Source organism: Ursus americanus, chromosome 1, assembly GCF_024610735.1.
Source record: "Ursus americanus isolate L20-20 chromosome 1, mUrsAme1.1.p, whole genome shotgun sequence".
Classification (NCBI taxonomy): Eukaryota; Metazoa; Chordata; class Mammalia; order Carnivora; family Ursidae; genus Ursus; species Ursus americanus.
In genome coordinates, this window is record NC_142127.1 from 52,553,678 (window position 1) to 52,568,138 (window position 14,461).

Below are 14,461 nucleotides of genomic sequence, written 5' to 3' on the forward strand. Positions count from 1 at the left end.
CAGTTCTAGGAGGCTTTTCACCTCTGGTGCGCATCCTGGATATAATTAAGTTGGTGGCCTGGGGTGGCCTTTGCATTTCTGCAGACAGGCGTGAACAGTTAAGCCCCGAGTGATGGGCCTTACGTGGACATTCTGTGTGTGCCTTGACTAGGTGAGGTATATGTTAAGAGATTAAAAGGAAAAACACTGAGATAACTAAACTAAGTTAATTATCTTTAGTAAACTCACTATATCAAATAACTAGTACCAAATTATCAGTCATAGAATTTTTTGGCTAGAGTTTTAGAGATCATACATTTAAATTCAAATCGCATGTACTGAAGTTTATACATATTTTTATTTCCATATCATTTATATTCTCCACTTTCTAATACTCTAGTACTATTTACCAGATGTGTTTTTGATGTTAGAGATGGCACTGACAATGGCATTTTCATATGTATTTAATTTGTTACCTCTGCTGGATGGGCAAAGTTTTAAGCCTGATGGATTCCTTTAGTCAGTAAAGGGGACCATACAGCCACACAAATCTATTTCTTCTGAACTAGTGTTTACTTACATAGTGCTTACTATGTGCTAGGTGCTTTTTGTATTTAACCCCATTTAATCTCACAACAATGCTATAAAATAGGTGCTGTCACTATCCCCATTGTACAGATGAAGAAACTGAGCTCCTAAGGTGTCAGGTAACTTGCCCAAGTCAGCACTGGAGCCAGAATTCCCAGCTTGTACCGTCCAGGTATGGAGGACGCGCGCTCTGCTCTACGGCCGCATTACCACCGAAGCCCTGTGGTTAATATGCAGAGATAACATATTTACTTGATCTTTGCTGGTTCCCTAGGACTGGGGACTGACTGACATCAGTAATGGATTGAAGAATAGAAGCAAAAGCGGAACTCATTTCTAAGAGGTAATGTGCTCTTGTGGAAAGTGCACAGAATTTGGTATTTGAGTCCCAAACTTCCCTAATAGGCTTCCACTGGCCTGGATAAAGCAAATTCTTGAAACCTCAACTTCTTTCTCCATAAAATGGGGGATAATATACCTTATGGTGATTGTGAGGGTTAAATGGGACAACATGGGGATAAATACTAGGTACATAGTAAAATTCTATTTAAATATTAATTATGATTTTTCTTCAACTTCATATAATATCATTTTCAAGATTTTCACCAAAATCTCCTATAAAATAGTTGCACTCACAAGCTGCTTGACAAACTTACTTAAGTTCACTTGGAAGGAGCAATGAATAGCACAGAATACCAATCCTAGAAGGACTCATTGGCACTTATGGTTACCGGTTTGGTTCAGAATATTCCTCAGGTATTAGGAAGAGGTAATGTATGTAACTCTCAGGAAATTGTCTTCCGGAATGATTCGTATGCAGTGTTCAAGGAACCAATCATTTTGCAACCACAGAAAAGCTTGAAGATAGAGGAAGATTTCAAGATAAAAACTCTGAAAGTTTGCAGAATTTCATTAGACTCTTTGAAAAAATCAGAAATACGTCATTATGGAAGGGATCTTTGAAGAATGTTAATTATTTCATTGTTGGGGTGTAAAAAGTGGCTCAGCCAGGGGCCGCCAGGAAAGTGCCCTAATCATCAGGCAGCTCCATTTACCCTTTAATTCCTCCCACTATTGATTAAGCTTCTTCTTTTCTTTTTATCTTGTATCTGTGGCTTATTGAATTTTGTAAAGCCTTTGTTTATAAAATTGTCCTTTTATTGATGCTGTTTATTAAGTAAATATAGTTGCAACACAAATCCGTTATTCTATTTACAAGATATCAACTCTTCACTGTCATCAACTCTTGGCACCCATCTCTAATGAGACATAAGCAGAATCCGAATGATTTCAATCTACAGATAAATTAAAGGAAACAAACTGTAACTCTACTTCTTTTTCTCACCAAGCTTTTGGTGAAAGAGTCAAAATGTAAAATGGCCAAAAGTCAGAGTGAAATTCACAAACTTAATGATCACTTCTCAAAATCTCTGTAGTTGAGACCAACTACCCCATAAAGTATAGATTACTGTTATCCCATTCTTTTTATAATAGGGAAATCAAGGTTATAAGAGACTTGTCTAAGATCCGTGGAAGCAGGTCAGAGAAGACCCTGGGATTTACGTAACAAATCCTTCATAGAAGGGTTCACAGGGATGTCTCTGCCACGAAGGATAAGGACTCTCAATACAAGCAAATTTGTATTCTAATCTTTGAGTCCAAGGAAGTAACATCACCTTCCACAAACAAAATCAATTTATAAATATGTGTAAATATAAATAAAAAACAATTCCATATTTTAAAAGCACTTATCTCAACACAACCCTTCTTTTGAAAATACGATGAGGCAAATGAATTGTGGTTTGAGAGGAAAAGTTTGAACAACAAAAATACTGAAATAAATGAGAGGTAACTTTCCTTTGTTTCTAAGTAGGACATTTCCTCTGACCTGAGAGAGTAACCTCTAGTTTGAGGCTCAGATCTACAAGATTTCAAGACTTGAATGAAACATGAATGACTGCAGAATGACATTTAAATGGTCTTACAGCCTCTTCTGACTAAGGATTTCAAAATATTTAAGAAGAAATGAACCTGCATGTTTTATTACTGTTAGGAGGTATTGGTAATACACACGTATTATCCAAATTATGCCATCTACAGGCAGAGGAACTGAGCCGCCGAAAGGTATCAAGTCTTATGTCTGAGGCAAGGGTCTTCCTTCTCACTGAGCTCTATAGTGCTATACTTCCTGTTCACATAGTTAAAATTTTATGTTAGATAGCATGGAATCATCGCTGAATTTAGAAGTTAGAGTTTAGATAACAATAAAAATGATTAGCTGTGTAATTCTGACAGTCACATAACCCGGTGAGAATTTACACCATGGAAACAGGTAAATGCTACAAATCAGGCCCCTCCCTTTCCCAAAAATTGTTAAACATTTGCCATCACATCACAATGTTCACAGATACTCTTTGCATAAAGAGTTCTACAGTCAAGTAGGTTTGGAAACACAAGGTTTTACACAGTTAGGCAGGTCCTTTCTCTTTCTCCATCCTTCTGTCCTTCCTTCTCTCCCTCCTTTCCTTCTTCTCACCTTCCCTCTTTCCTTTTTTCCTTCCTTCCTTCCCTTGCCCTGACAAGTAATGTGATTCTTAAGAACACCAGCAAGAGATATACAGCACCTCGCATCACAAAACTTCATAAAAATGCTCTTCAGACATTTCTCTTAATCCCTAAATTCCAGTCCTCACTGGGACTGGATCAGATCTTTCTCTACTTCTCTTCCCTTCCTCCACTTTCTCTGAGACCTAGATCTTCATTTCTTTTTCAGTTAGCATGCCATATATTTTTGTATAAAGTAATAAATATATATATTTAGAGAATAAAATATGAAAGCCCCACTCCCTTATACCAGTAGGTTGTTTGTTTGTTTTTTAAACCATAGGTCTGCCAAGACTTTAGTATGCCAACGTGCACCATGAGCCTCCAGAGAGGACACTTCAAACTTTATTTGAATACAGAAACTGTTTCCCTAAACACCTATTAACATGTTAAAGTACACGGATTTTTTTTTGGAAGGAAATTTCAGAAATAATGAACTAATGGATTTCTAAGAAGCCTTTGAGCTGCAAAATTGTACTACGTGTATGATTTTAAAGATGGCCACTATTTCAGATGTAGGCTGAACCACGTGGTGTGTAGAGGTCCTAGGGTTTGGATATGCTTTTGAAATAAGGACTAATGATTCTGTCGACTTATTTTGAGGCTGGTAAAGAATCATATTGTTTTCAAGTATTGAAATGTTCAGATTTCTTTTGTTTATCTAGAGATAAGATAGGTATAAAAGATTTTGTGAAATTTCAAGAAATGTTACGCTGTTGCCCTTATCCAAAATGTCCACAAATGAAGCATGTGTAGTACCTTTTGAAGTAGAAAAATCAATGACAATTTTTAGAAGGAACTAAGTGTGTTTAAGCATCTATGTACAGATATCTACTGATGTGGAGATGGATGGATGGATGGATATAAATATAGTTTAAAGAAATTTAAGACCCATGAATTCTATTTAAAATTTGGCTTTTACCTCCACAGATCTTGTTCACTCTCTGTGGTATGTCTGCAAGTTCAGGCCCACTGCTTCAGCTAGTGTTAAGGGATGTTATAAGACTCTAATGCCTTATGAAAAATTTATCCAATTAACTCTTTTGATTTATTGTCAGAGATCTATTAAAGATAAATTGTAGTTACTGAAAACAGTTCATTTGCCTGTGAAATATGGTATGATTATGAAGTATAAGTGCCCGGTCCAGTGCCTCGCCGTGCTCATACCAAGTTCATGCTACTAGAGTTCTTGTTAGGTTGAATTAGTATATGGATTCTGATAATTGCTATTAAAATAAGGTGAGATGTTGAAAGACCAAAGTAAAGCGAAAGGCCACGGGAGATGGCAACATGGATTAAAGGAATTATGGAACTCTTATTCCAGAACACAGGGATAAATCTTAAAGATTGCCTTCTTTAAACTCACCCTGTGTCTTACTGAAGAGAGCAATAAAAACTTCTGTCTGGTCTCAGTGTGTTAAACCTACTGCTGAAAGGGTGTGAGACTGAAGGGATCCAGTGGTGAGTTGTAAGTGACACATGTATGAACCTGTTCACAATTAACCTTTTTCTCCCTCTCAGAATTCACAAGGGACTTGGCCCACAGGAAGCTGGAGTTAGCTTTCTTCTCCTTTCAGTTAGGAGAAAATTCCTTTTGCAGAAAATACTGCCTGTTCTCCATACCAGAGATCACGTGGAGAATAAGTGAATGTCACATCACCATCCACAGGTTAGTTAAGTGTTGAAAGAAGTTGGTAGAGATAAAGGCTGGGAAGACTTAACTCTTAAGAGTTAAACCCTGAATAATATCAGAATGCAAGCAAACTGAACAGCAAAAATAGAGAGTTCTTTGTAACAACTCCTGTTGGAAGCAAAGATAAGCCAGGGGGACTATTTTTGAAAACTCCTAAGGGACAGATTATAAATTCTTGTTTACTTGGAGGAAGATTATCCAGGAAATGCCTATGATACAGAAATGGAAGGCTTTTGATTTTGTCTTCTTTTTCCCGAAAAACAGATACTCCCAGCTCGGGGGAGTTCTTCTCCCATGAAAGTAGAACTGCTTTTAGAAAAAGAAAGAGCAAATGCTGAAATGAGCTGAATTCATGTTAGTGTAGATTGACATTATTCTTTGAAAACTCCATGCAATTTTGTGAACTATTGTATACCTAGTGCCCAACACACATTAGGCAAACAATACATATTTGCCAAGTAAATAGTGAGCTAATGAATACATGAATGATTTTTTTTTTTAAACAGGTGGGTAGAGACGTCAGTGAGCAAAGAGAAAAAAGAAAGCTAGGTACTTTTATATATACAACAGAAGTTGTTACATACAATTTTCTTTTTGGCAAATTAATATTATTATTCTTTATAATAGTCACATAGTTTCATTCCGTATACTTAGCTAATGCTTGGGATTGTACTATATTCTTCCCTTTTATGCCCAAACTCTTATTTCCACCAGTGATGGGAATTAACTCTAGTACCATAAGAGCGTTGGAGAAATCTATCTTCAAGGGATAGCCCTCACGGCAGAACCAGGTTACTGTGGGGAGAAGCCCTCACCCACAAAAATCTATAAGCACCATCCCTACCTCTCCATACCCCCACTGACTGTCCAGTTGCCTTCTTTTGCTTCTCCAGGTCCCACTTCCTATTTGGAACGTTTGCTCTTGCTCTTGCTCTGACAGCCGTGAGAATGTGGTTCTCAAGCCCTTTTGCCCCATGCCATCCTCTTGACCACACATTCTACAGCAGGAAGACCAGGTCCACACTCAGCCTCACTTTCAGCCTCAGATCGTAGAATGTCAACCATGGCTAAAAACCTAGCCCTTCTGTCCCTGGAGGGAAGATCAGACTTGGTTCCCAGTTTCCTCAAGGGGCTTTAACTAGCTCATTTCTAAGGTCATGTTCAGACAGAACAGTCTATGAATTTTGATTTTTATGGTTCTAGGATTCTACTACCTTAAAAAGTAATAACATGAATATAAAAGACTCATTTCAAAAGTCTGGCCTCTGTTTCATTGGGCAGGTGGATAGAAGTTGCAGAAAAGCTGTAGGGTGCACCTGAAGAGGCTGCTGGGGCCACAGCAAGTGCATGCACAGCTGACTACAGCCCAGGGCTCCCTCAGGAAGGACGCGTACATATACAACTATTCCTAGAGGGGTGGGGGCGGGCATGCGCTGTCAGGGCTTGTCTGCCACCCCGCCCAATCTCTGCAGAGATCATCATGCTGCCCCCGCCCCCTGAACTGGCAAGTACTCCAAAATTTAAATATTTCTTCACAAAGAGACTCAAGATTTATTCAAATCCTTTTTTAAAAAAGATTTTATTTGAGAGAGAAAGAGGACAAGCATGGGGAGGAGGAAGAGGGAGAGGGAGAAGCAGGCTCTCCGCTGAGCAGGAAGCCCGGATGTGGGGCTCAATCCCAGGATCATGACCTGAGCCAAAGGCAGATGCTTAAAACTGACCGAGCCACCCGGGCCCCCTACAAATTCTAATAGAAGCTTTTTAAGGTTTCTTGATTGTAAACTTCTGGACAAGTTCAAAGTTCAAGCTGAAATTTTTTCGCTTGTACCATAAGCACACATTTGGGTCTTCTTGCTTGAAAATATCACACGGACATTGAGATTGGGTCTGAAGATATGCCCTCTTGTTTTTGCCAGATGCCAGCACCCTGGCTCTACCAACCTGTGTGGAGAACTAGGAGTCTAAAAAGCTACAGCCGGGGCGCCCTGCGGGTACGGATTCTCCCCACTGATGGCTTCAGCCCTTTTCTGCTTCTGTAATTCCAGGCCGCTCTCGGCTATCCTAGGGCTTCACCAATCACTTCTAGGTCAGCGATTCAAGAAAGCTCTGTCCAGGTCTACCCTGGGTGACCACAATACTACCATTTTCTCCCTGACGCTCCCGTTACCAATTTCTCCTCCAATTTCCACTACATTCTCTCAGCTATGTAACCACAAACTGAGAGCTCATCTCTTACTCCTTGCCTTCCTTTTATCCAGTCAGTCACTGGTTCCTATCTTTTCTACCTCTGATTACCCTGTTCATTTCACAGCAGTTACCGTGTCGCTTTTGTCAAGGACTAGGCCCTGTATCAGGGACGGGGCATAAGATGGGCTCAGGTTTCATGCGCTCTGCAGACAAGACAGGCAGGTTTGACAGAGCCTGTGCATCTTGCCCCTTCCACTCCATTCCCTCGGTTCCCATTCCCATCTACCTGGGACTAAGGCGATGCTGGACTGATGCTAATCTTCTAATCCAGTTTACATATGGGACTACCCAATCAGTCTTCTAAAACAAAGATTAACAGGTCATTTCTTTGCTGAACAAACTCTCAATGGCTCCCAGTTCCCTATTGTAACACAGCATATTATAGAAGGAGCACTGAGCTAGGAGTCTGCAAGTTGAGTCCTGGAATAGCAGCAAGCCACAACAGAAGCTGAGTATGTTCCAAATCCTGGCTCTGCCCAAAGCTCACTGCCTGACCCAGGATCCTTTTCTAGACCTCTATTTCCTTATCAGTAATGGGGTGGAGGGGTGGGTATCAGGTGCTGTGAATTCTGAACACCCATTCAGCTCGTATTTTCTGTTTATCATTGTTCTTTTTTTCAGAGCCCCTCCCTTCTGTGGACTCAGAGATCTTTGAACTTTGACAGACCTTCTAGCAGGTGTACGTGAGATTTCTAAAGAAATTTAAGAAAAACGCTCTCAGGACTTCTGCTTTCTCATATGGTGTTGGAAGAGCTCCTTTGTTTTACCCCCAGAAGGAGATGCTTTCATCATTCTCTGCTGCCTTCTTTTCAATGTGAACATAGTTATGGGCGCAGCCGTTGGCCACGGCCCAGATGAGGCTTGTACCAGAGCTGGTCCAGGTGTGTCAAGAAGGGAAGTATTAGGAAAGATAAGACTGGCTTGGTTGTTTCATTCATCAAAAACGCTTAGAGTTTAAAACTTCAAACATGAACACATCTTCTGGTGCTAAATGAATGTTAGAGCCGGTTGGAAAACGATTAGTCTCTCCCAGGTGGGGCTGCGGCCAGTGACTCTCGCAGGGGCCTCTAGGCAGCGTCCAGCTCAGGAAGACTAATGATGGTTCTCCCTGTTGCCAAGAGGTTTTCAGCTTTACTCTGCCAAGGCAGTCTTTGTATCGCGTGACATTCAGGGGACAGCAGTGGCAAATTTGGTGCCTTTGGAGCACTGATATTTAAGAGGAGCCATTCCTACACATGAAGCAAATATGGTTGTGAATATATTTGGATTTATATTAGAACAAAATCATATGTTCCCAGAACAGACGTATGAAAGCTCGTTGATTTTCCCCCCCCTTCTTTGAAGATTCTATGACAAATTTGTTGTTGAGTTATGGTCATCACAGCTACATAAAGAACAGCAAGGGAAAATGATAGCCCATCATATATTACCATGATGTGCCCGCGTTACTCAGGGTGATTATACGGATTCCAGAGGTATATCATATTGACTACCGGCCCAAGCCTTACCCACTGCTGTGCCCCCTCTGTGACCTCACAGCTACCCAGTCTTGCCTGCTGGCTTCATAGGGGACCTTGTGCATGTGGAGAAGAGTTAGATAGGGGAGATAATGAGAACTGCTTTTCAATCTTATTATTATGTTTGTAATTACATACTTGAATTTCACTTAAGAGAATAACAATTTGTAGCTTTGGTTAGAGAGAAAAATAGTGTATGTTAGGTGTCTATTATGTAGTTTACATAGTTTTGGGTGATTTCCCTGTAAAATGATGCCTTATAAAACCATGTCCAAATTATTTAGAAAATAATTATTCATTTCTTAGCAGAATATACTTAGCTAGATCATTTTTTGTGGCCAATCATATACATACGAATAAAATAGCTGCAGGAATTTTGTATTTGCCCTGTATTTTTCATTAATCTTGATTTAAAAGCCTGAACTTAGACTATCCTTTTAATCTAGATATGTCTTGTCCCTACCCGGAGCTTCTTTTCTCCCCAGTTAGGGTATTATTGCTCTTTCTTAAGTTGATATTTATAAAGCACTTGGAATAGTACCTGACACATGGTATTAAGTAGAAGTAATAAATAACTATAAAAATAATGAAAAACAAGAACCGCAGCAGCATTTGGGAGGAAAATTTCCATAACTTTGGCATTATCCATAGCTCATGTGTTAAAGTACAGTAATTTTAGGACTTATCTTAAAGATTTTAAACCAGATAAAAGTCAATATTCATGTTTAAAAATATATTAAATTTACTTTACACAATTATTCATGCTTATTGTAGAATATATATGCAAATACAGATAAAAATTCCACTACCCAGAAACAACCATCTTAATGTTTTGTACTTTTTTCTGGAATTCTTTCCCTTTCTGTATATATACTGTACATATATAAATATTTAAAAACACAAATGTGCATGAGCTATGTTTTAAGATCTACATTAATAGGTATACATGTTTTAAACAAATTTTGAGTGGGATCTGTTTTTCTCATTCATTCAAGGGTTTAATGAAGCCCTACAAAGCACTTTAAATGATGGCTGTGTTGACAAGCATGTGATGGGCCCTGAGCTCTCTGCTCTTACGTGTTTTACACTGTCTGGTCCTTGTAACGACTAAGAGGTAGCAACTTGTCCATCCACATACAGAGAACATTCATCTGAAGATCAGACCAAGGAACTGAGCAAGGCCACACAGCTGGAATTTGAATCCGCCATGCTCTAAATCACTGGACTTCCATGTAAGATGTCTCCGTGGAGTAAGATAATAAATTATGTTGATAATATAAAGGGCAACATCTTCATAAAAAGCAATAACATCAGTTATCATGAGCCACAACCTACATTCAACCCATTTTCTGCATTTTGGTCCTACTTTTGGTTCGACTTGCTGGCTGAGATTTCCACAGCATGAACACTGAAAGATTCGGGGTTTTATTGGGTCTCCCTTCTAATCAACTGACCCTAACACAAGTCATCATCCTTCTGTTGGTTTTTTTTTTATTGTCTGTAACAAGAGGGGATTGAGCCATGTTATTTATTCACCCACAATTTATTGAACATATTTGAAAAGACAAGTTAGGCAACTGTATAACAAAAGGACTAAGATACCCCCTCCTCAGTGAGCTTGCCTAGCAGTGAAATAAAGGCTGATGGGCTTCAGCAGCTGTGTGCTTGCACAGAGGTGCCAGTGAGCACAGGGTTGGTGGGGCCCAGGAGAAGGAGAGACATCTCCTCCAGTCCTTCTTTCCAGCTCTGAAACTCACACTCTGCAGTGACTGGGCTTGATTCAGGCCCTCTCTTCTCCATCCTTTTAAATGTAACTCAAGTTACATGTGTGCTTACTGAAGCTTTCAATATTTCAAAAATAGGTGTTCGCTGAAGCTTTCAAAATAAAGTCACACGAATAGTAGTTTAACTCACTTAAACACTTTATCAGAGATAATCGCCATGACAATGTAAGGTCAGCCATTTGGCTTCCACTTGGGGGATAGGATAAAAGCTTTAAATGTGTTTTTGGGTTAGTTTATCACAGATTAAGAAGTGATTTGGACTTCGCAAAATTGGGAAGTCCATCATTCATTCTCATTCCATTGAAAAATAAAGGCGAGGTATGTAAAGATGAAACTCACTCTGTACAAAAAATGGGTATTTGTGGTTTTTCTTTGTAAGTAATGCTGGAAGGTCTGGAGATAAATTGTTGGAAATAAAAGCTACACACATCATATTTCTTAGTAAAATATTTGTAAAGGGAAAAAGTTCAAACCTTATTTTGTTAAAGTAAATTAGAAGGGAGATTTCTAAAGAAATCTCCATAACCTATTTATTTTGTTTTATTTATGTGCTGCCTCATCCTACAAAGAGATCATCTATAATCTTGTTTTTTAGTCAAATAAAATTGTAAATCCTTCTTACTGGTGTAGGAAGTAAAAATTTGTACACTGGATTCTTAAATATTGCTGCCAAAATATTCATAACCTATTGATTTTAGGACATTTTACATCCCATGAGTTTCCAAGTATAGGCTTCAATACTTTGACAAATAAGGTAACCATATTTTCATTTATTTAATGTAGAATTACTGCTAAAAAAGGAGTATGATTAATTCATAGCTATAGCATATTCAATGGTGAAAAGCTGGAAGCTTTTCCTCCAAGATCAGGAACAAGACAAAGATATTGCTCTACTCTCACTAGTTTTATTCAACATAGTACTGGAAGTCCTAGCCACAACAATACAATCAGACAGAGAAGGCATCCAAATTGGTAACAAAAGAGGAAAACTGTCACTATTTGCAGATGACATGATATTACACATAGAAAACTCTAAAGACTTAATCAAAAATATATTAGAATAAACGAATTCAGTAAAGTTTCAAGATATAAAATTAATATACAGAAATCTGTTCTGTTTTGACACACTAATAACAAAGCAGCAAACAAAATAAAGAAACAATCCTATTTATAATTGTATCAAAAAGAATAAAATGTCTTGGAATAAATTTAACTAAGGAGGTGAAAGACATGTACTCTGAAAACTATAAGACATTGATGAAAGTAATCAAAGACAACGCACACACACAAAAGGGAAAATATACCATGCTCATGGATTGGAAAAATTAATACTGTTAAAATGTCCATACTACCCAAAGCAATCTACAGCTTCAATGCAATCTCTATCAATACCAGTAGTATTTCTCACAGAACTAGAGTAATACTTAGATTTGTATGGAACCACCAATGACCCCGAACAGACAAAGCAATCTTGAGAAAGAAGAACAAAACTGGACATATCACAATCCCAGATTTCAAACTATACTACAAAGCTATGGTAATCAAACAGTATGGTATTGGCACAAAAATAGACACACAAATCAATGGAACAGAATAGAGAGCCCAGAAACCCATACTTATACCATCAGTTAATCTATGACAAAGGAGGCAAGAATACACAATGGGTAAAAGACGGTCTCTTCAATGAATTGCGTTAGGAAAACCAGACTGCTACATGCAAAAGAATGAAATTGGAGCACTTTCATAAATCATCCACAAAAACAAACTCAAAATGAATTAAAGACCTAATGTGAGATGTGAAACCATAAAACTCCTGAAAGAAAACATAGGCAGTAATATGTTGAACACCAACCTTAGCAATATTTCTGGGGGGATTTATCTTCCCAGGCAAGGGAAACAAGAGCAAAAATAAATAGGACTACATCAAAGTAAAAAGACTTCCACAGCAAAGGAAACCATCAATGAAGCAAAAGGTAACCTACTACATGGGAAAAGATATCTGCAAATATTTCTGAAAAGGGGTTAATATCCAAAATATATAAAAACTCATACACCTCAACACCAAAAAAAAAAAAAAAATCTGATTTAAAAAAGGGCAGAGGATCTGAATAGACATTTTTCCAAAGAAGACACAAAGACGGCCATCAGACGCATGAAAAGATGCTCGACATCACTCATCACCAGGGAAATGCGCATCAAAACCACATACCCCTCACATCTGTCAGAATGGCTAAAATAAAAAAGACAATAAGTAAACGTTTTGGCGAGGATCCTCGTGGGGAAAAGGCAACACTTGCGCACTGTTGGTAGGAATACGAATTGGTGTGGCCGCTCTGGAAAACGGTGTGGAGGTTCTTAAAAAAAATAATAATAAATAGAAATACCATATGATCCGGTAATTCTACTCTCGGGACTTACGTGAAGAAAACAAAAACATTAATTTGAAAAGCTATCCGCACCCCTATGTTAATTGCGCCATTATTGTTAGAAGGTGGAGGAGCGTCAGTAAAATCTCCTCCAGACGGAGAAGCCACTTTAGACTGAGGAATGAAGCCAGCCGCTCCACACTGTCTACACAGAGTTTTATTCGGGGTAACTTACTGACAGAGGCGTCTGGCGACGATCCAGGCGTGTGGGGACCGTGCTCCTACAGGGATTCTCCGAGCCTTTCTCCACCCAGTCTGGACCGTAATGGCCAGGTTTTATGAAGTGAGGCGCATGGTGGTGACATCACAGGGTGGTTATGTAAGGCGGGGCCATGCGTGCGCCAGAGGATCTCTCCTAGTTTTCTAAAGTAGACCCGTCTGTGTGCCGGTTTTCTCTACTAGTTATCTAAACTGGTTCCTCCTGTGCACCACTTTAGGGACGGTCAGAAGACGCCTTCCACTTTCCCATCAGGGCCCACACTAACTTCCAGGGGGCCTGGAACTCATAGCCTTGACGGAAGTCACTGCTGGGGCGTGAACGAGATGGAGGGCCAAACATGGAGTCAGTGTGGTCAGCACTCTTCCAAGTATTTATGAGAGCTACCTAAACGTTTGTTCAGCAATAGATGAATGAGTAGAGAAGATGTGGTATATTTATGCAATGGTCACACAGGTCACATCTCATTAATTAAATTGGATTCTGAGCTGCAAAGTTTTTCAATAAACTTTCGGTGTATTATCTTTCTGGTTCTAGCTCGAAGAATATTCATGCAGAGAAGACAAATGTTAACTTGTGATTCTTTGAGTACCTTTTCCTCAGGTGCTGCATGTAATTTAGGTTCTGACTGGAAGATGGAGAGGAATGTGGCTCATAGAAAGCTCCAGGATAATCAATAGTATATATAGAGAGAAGAGAAACCACTCATTTCCTTTTTAGATAAAGGTGTTATTTGCCCAAACCATTAATTTTCTAGGTGCTTTTAAAGACTAAATAACCTCTTCTGATTTAGGCAAAAAAAGATGGTAACCCCTCAGTTAGGCTGTTCTACCACTCTCAGCTTCCTGGTTTTATGGCTGAGTTTGCCTCTTAATTTTTCACAACTGGGGCGTCTTTGCTCAGGGGAGACTTTCCTGGCTCATGCCAGTCAGAATGCTATTATTTCTGAACAATTAAAACATAATCCGCATTTCCTCTAATTGACAAACCTCAACGATTATAATGAAAGATTTGCCAATATTTTAGTAACAAACTATAGAAATGATCCCTGAAAGTATAGTCTTAGATTTGCCAATATTTTAGAACCAGAATGGCTCTGAGCTGCTGGGTACCAGGAAGCCAATGAGAGATGGGTGAATGGGTCAGCTGATGTGGAACTGGCAATAGAAGAAGAACTTAAGGGGGTGAGAGAAGTGGAGATAGAGGTGAAAACATTTTTATTACTTGGCAATCCATCATTTTAAGGAAGAGAGAGCCCCAAAGAACAATGGAACTCTGCAGATACAGTGAATTTGGCTAAAGAAACAACTGTTACTCTACAACGGGGCTGTCAGTTGACAACATCTATTTATTGAACACAGTGTAGAGCACTGTGCTAGGCATTATGCCAGGGCTTAAATTACAGA

The 14,461-nt window shown here is 39.0% G+C and overlaps 1 long non-coding RNA gene and 1 pseudogene across 2 annotated transcripts in view; both read right to left on the reverse strand.

Annotated features, from left to right (window-relative positions):
• The window catches only part of LOC148110765 (uncharacterized), a 61,716-nt gene extending 48,617 nt beyond the window's left edge, over window positions 1–13,099 (reverse strand). For both annotated transcript variants that reach the window (XR_015725836.1, XR_015725842.1), the window contains exon 1: window positions 13,014–13,099. This is a non-coding gene — a long non-coding RNA (uncharacterized LOC148110765). The remainder of the gene's footprint in view (window positions 1–13,013) is intronic.
• Window positions 13,100–14,027: 928 nt separating this feature from the next.
• Window positions 14,028–14,119, reverse strand: LOC123794116 (small nucleolar RNA U3; annotated as a pseudogene).
• Window positions 14,120–14,461: the final 342 nt, after the last annotated feature.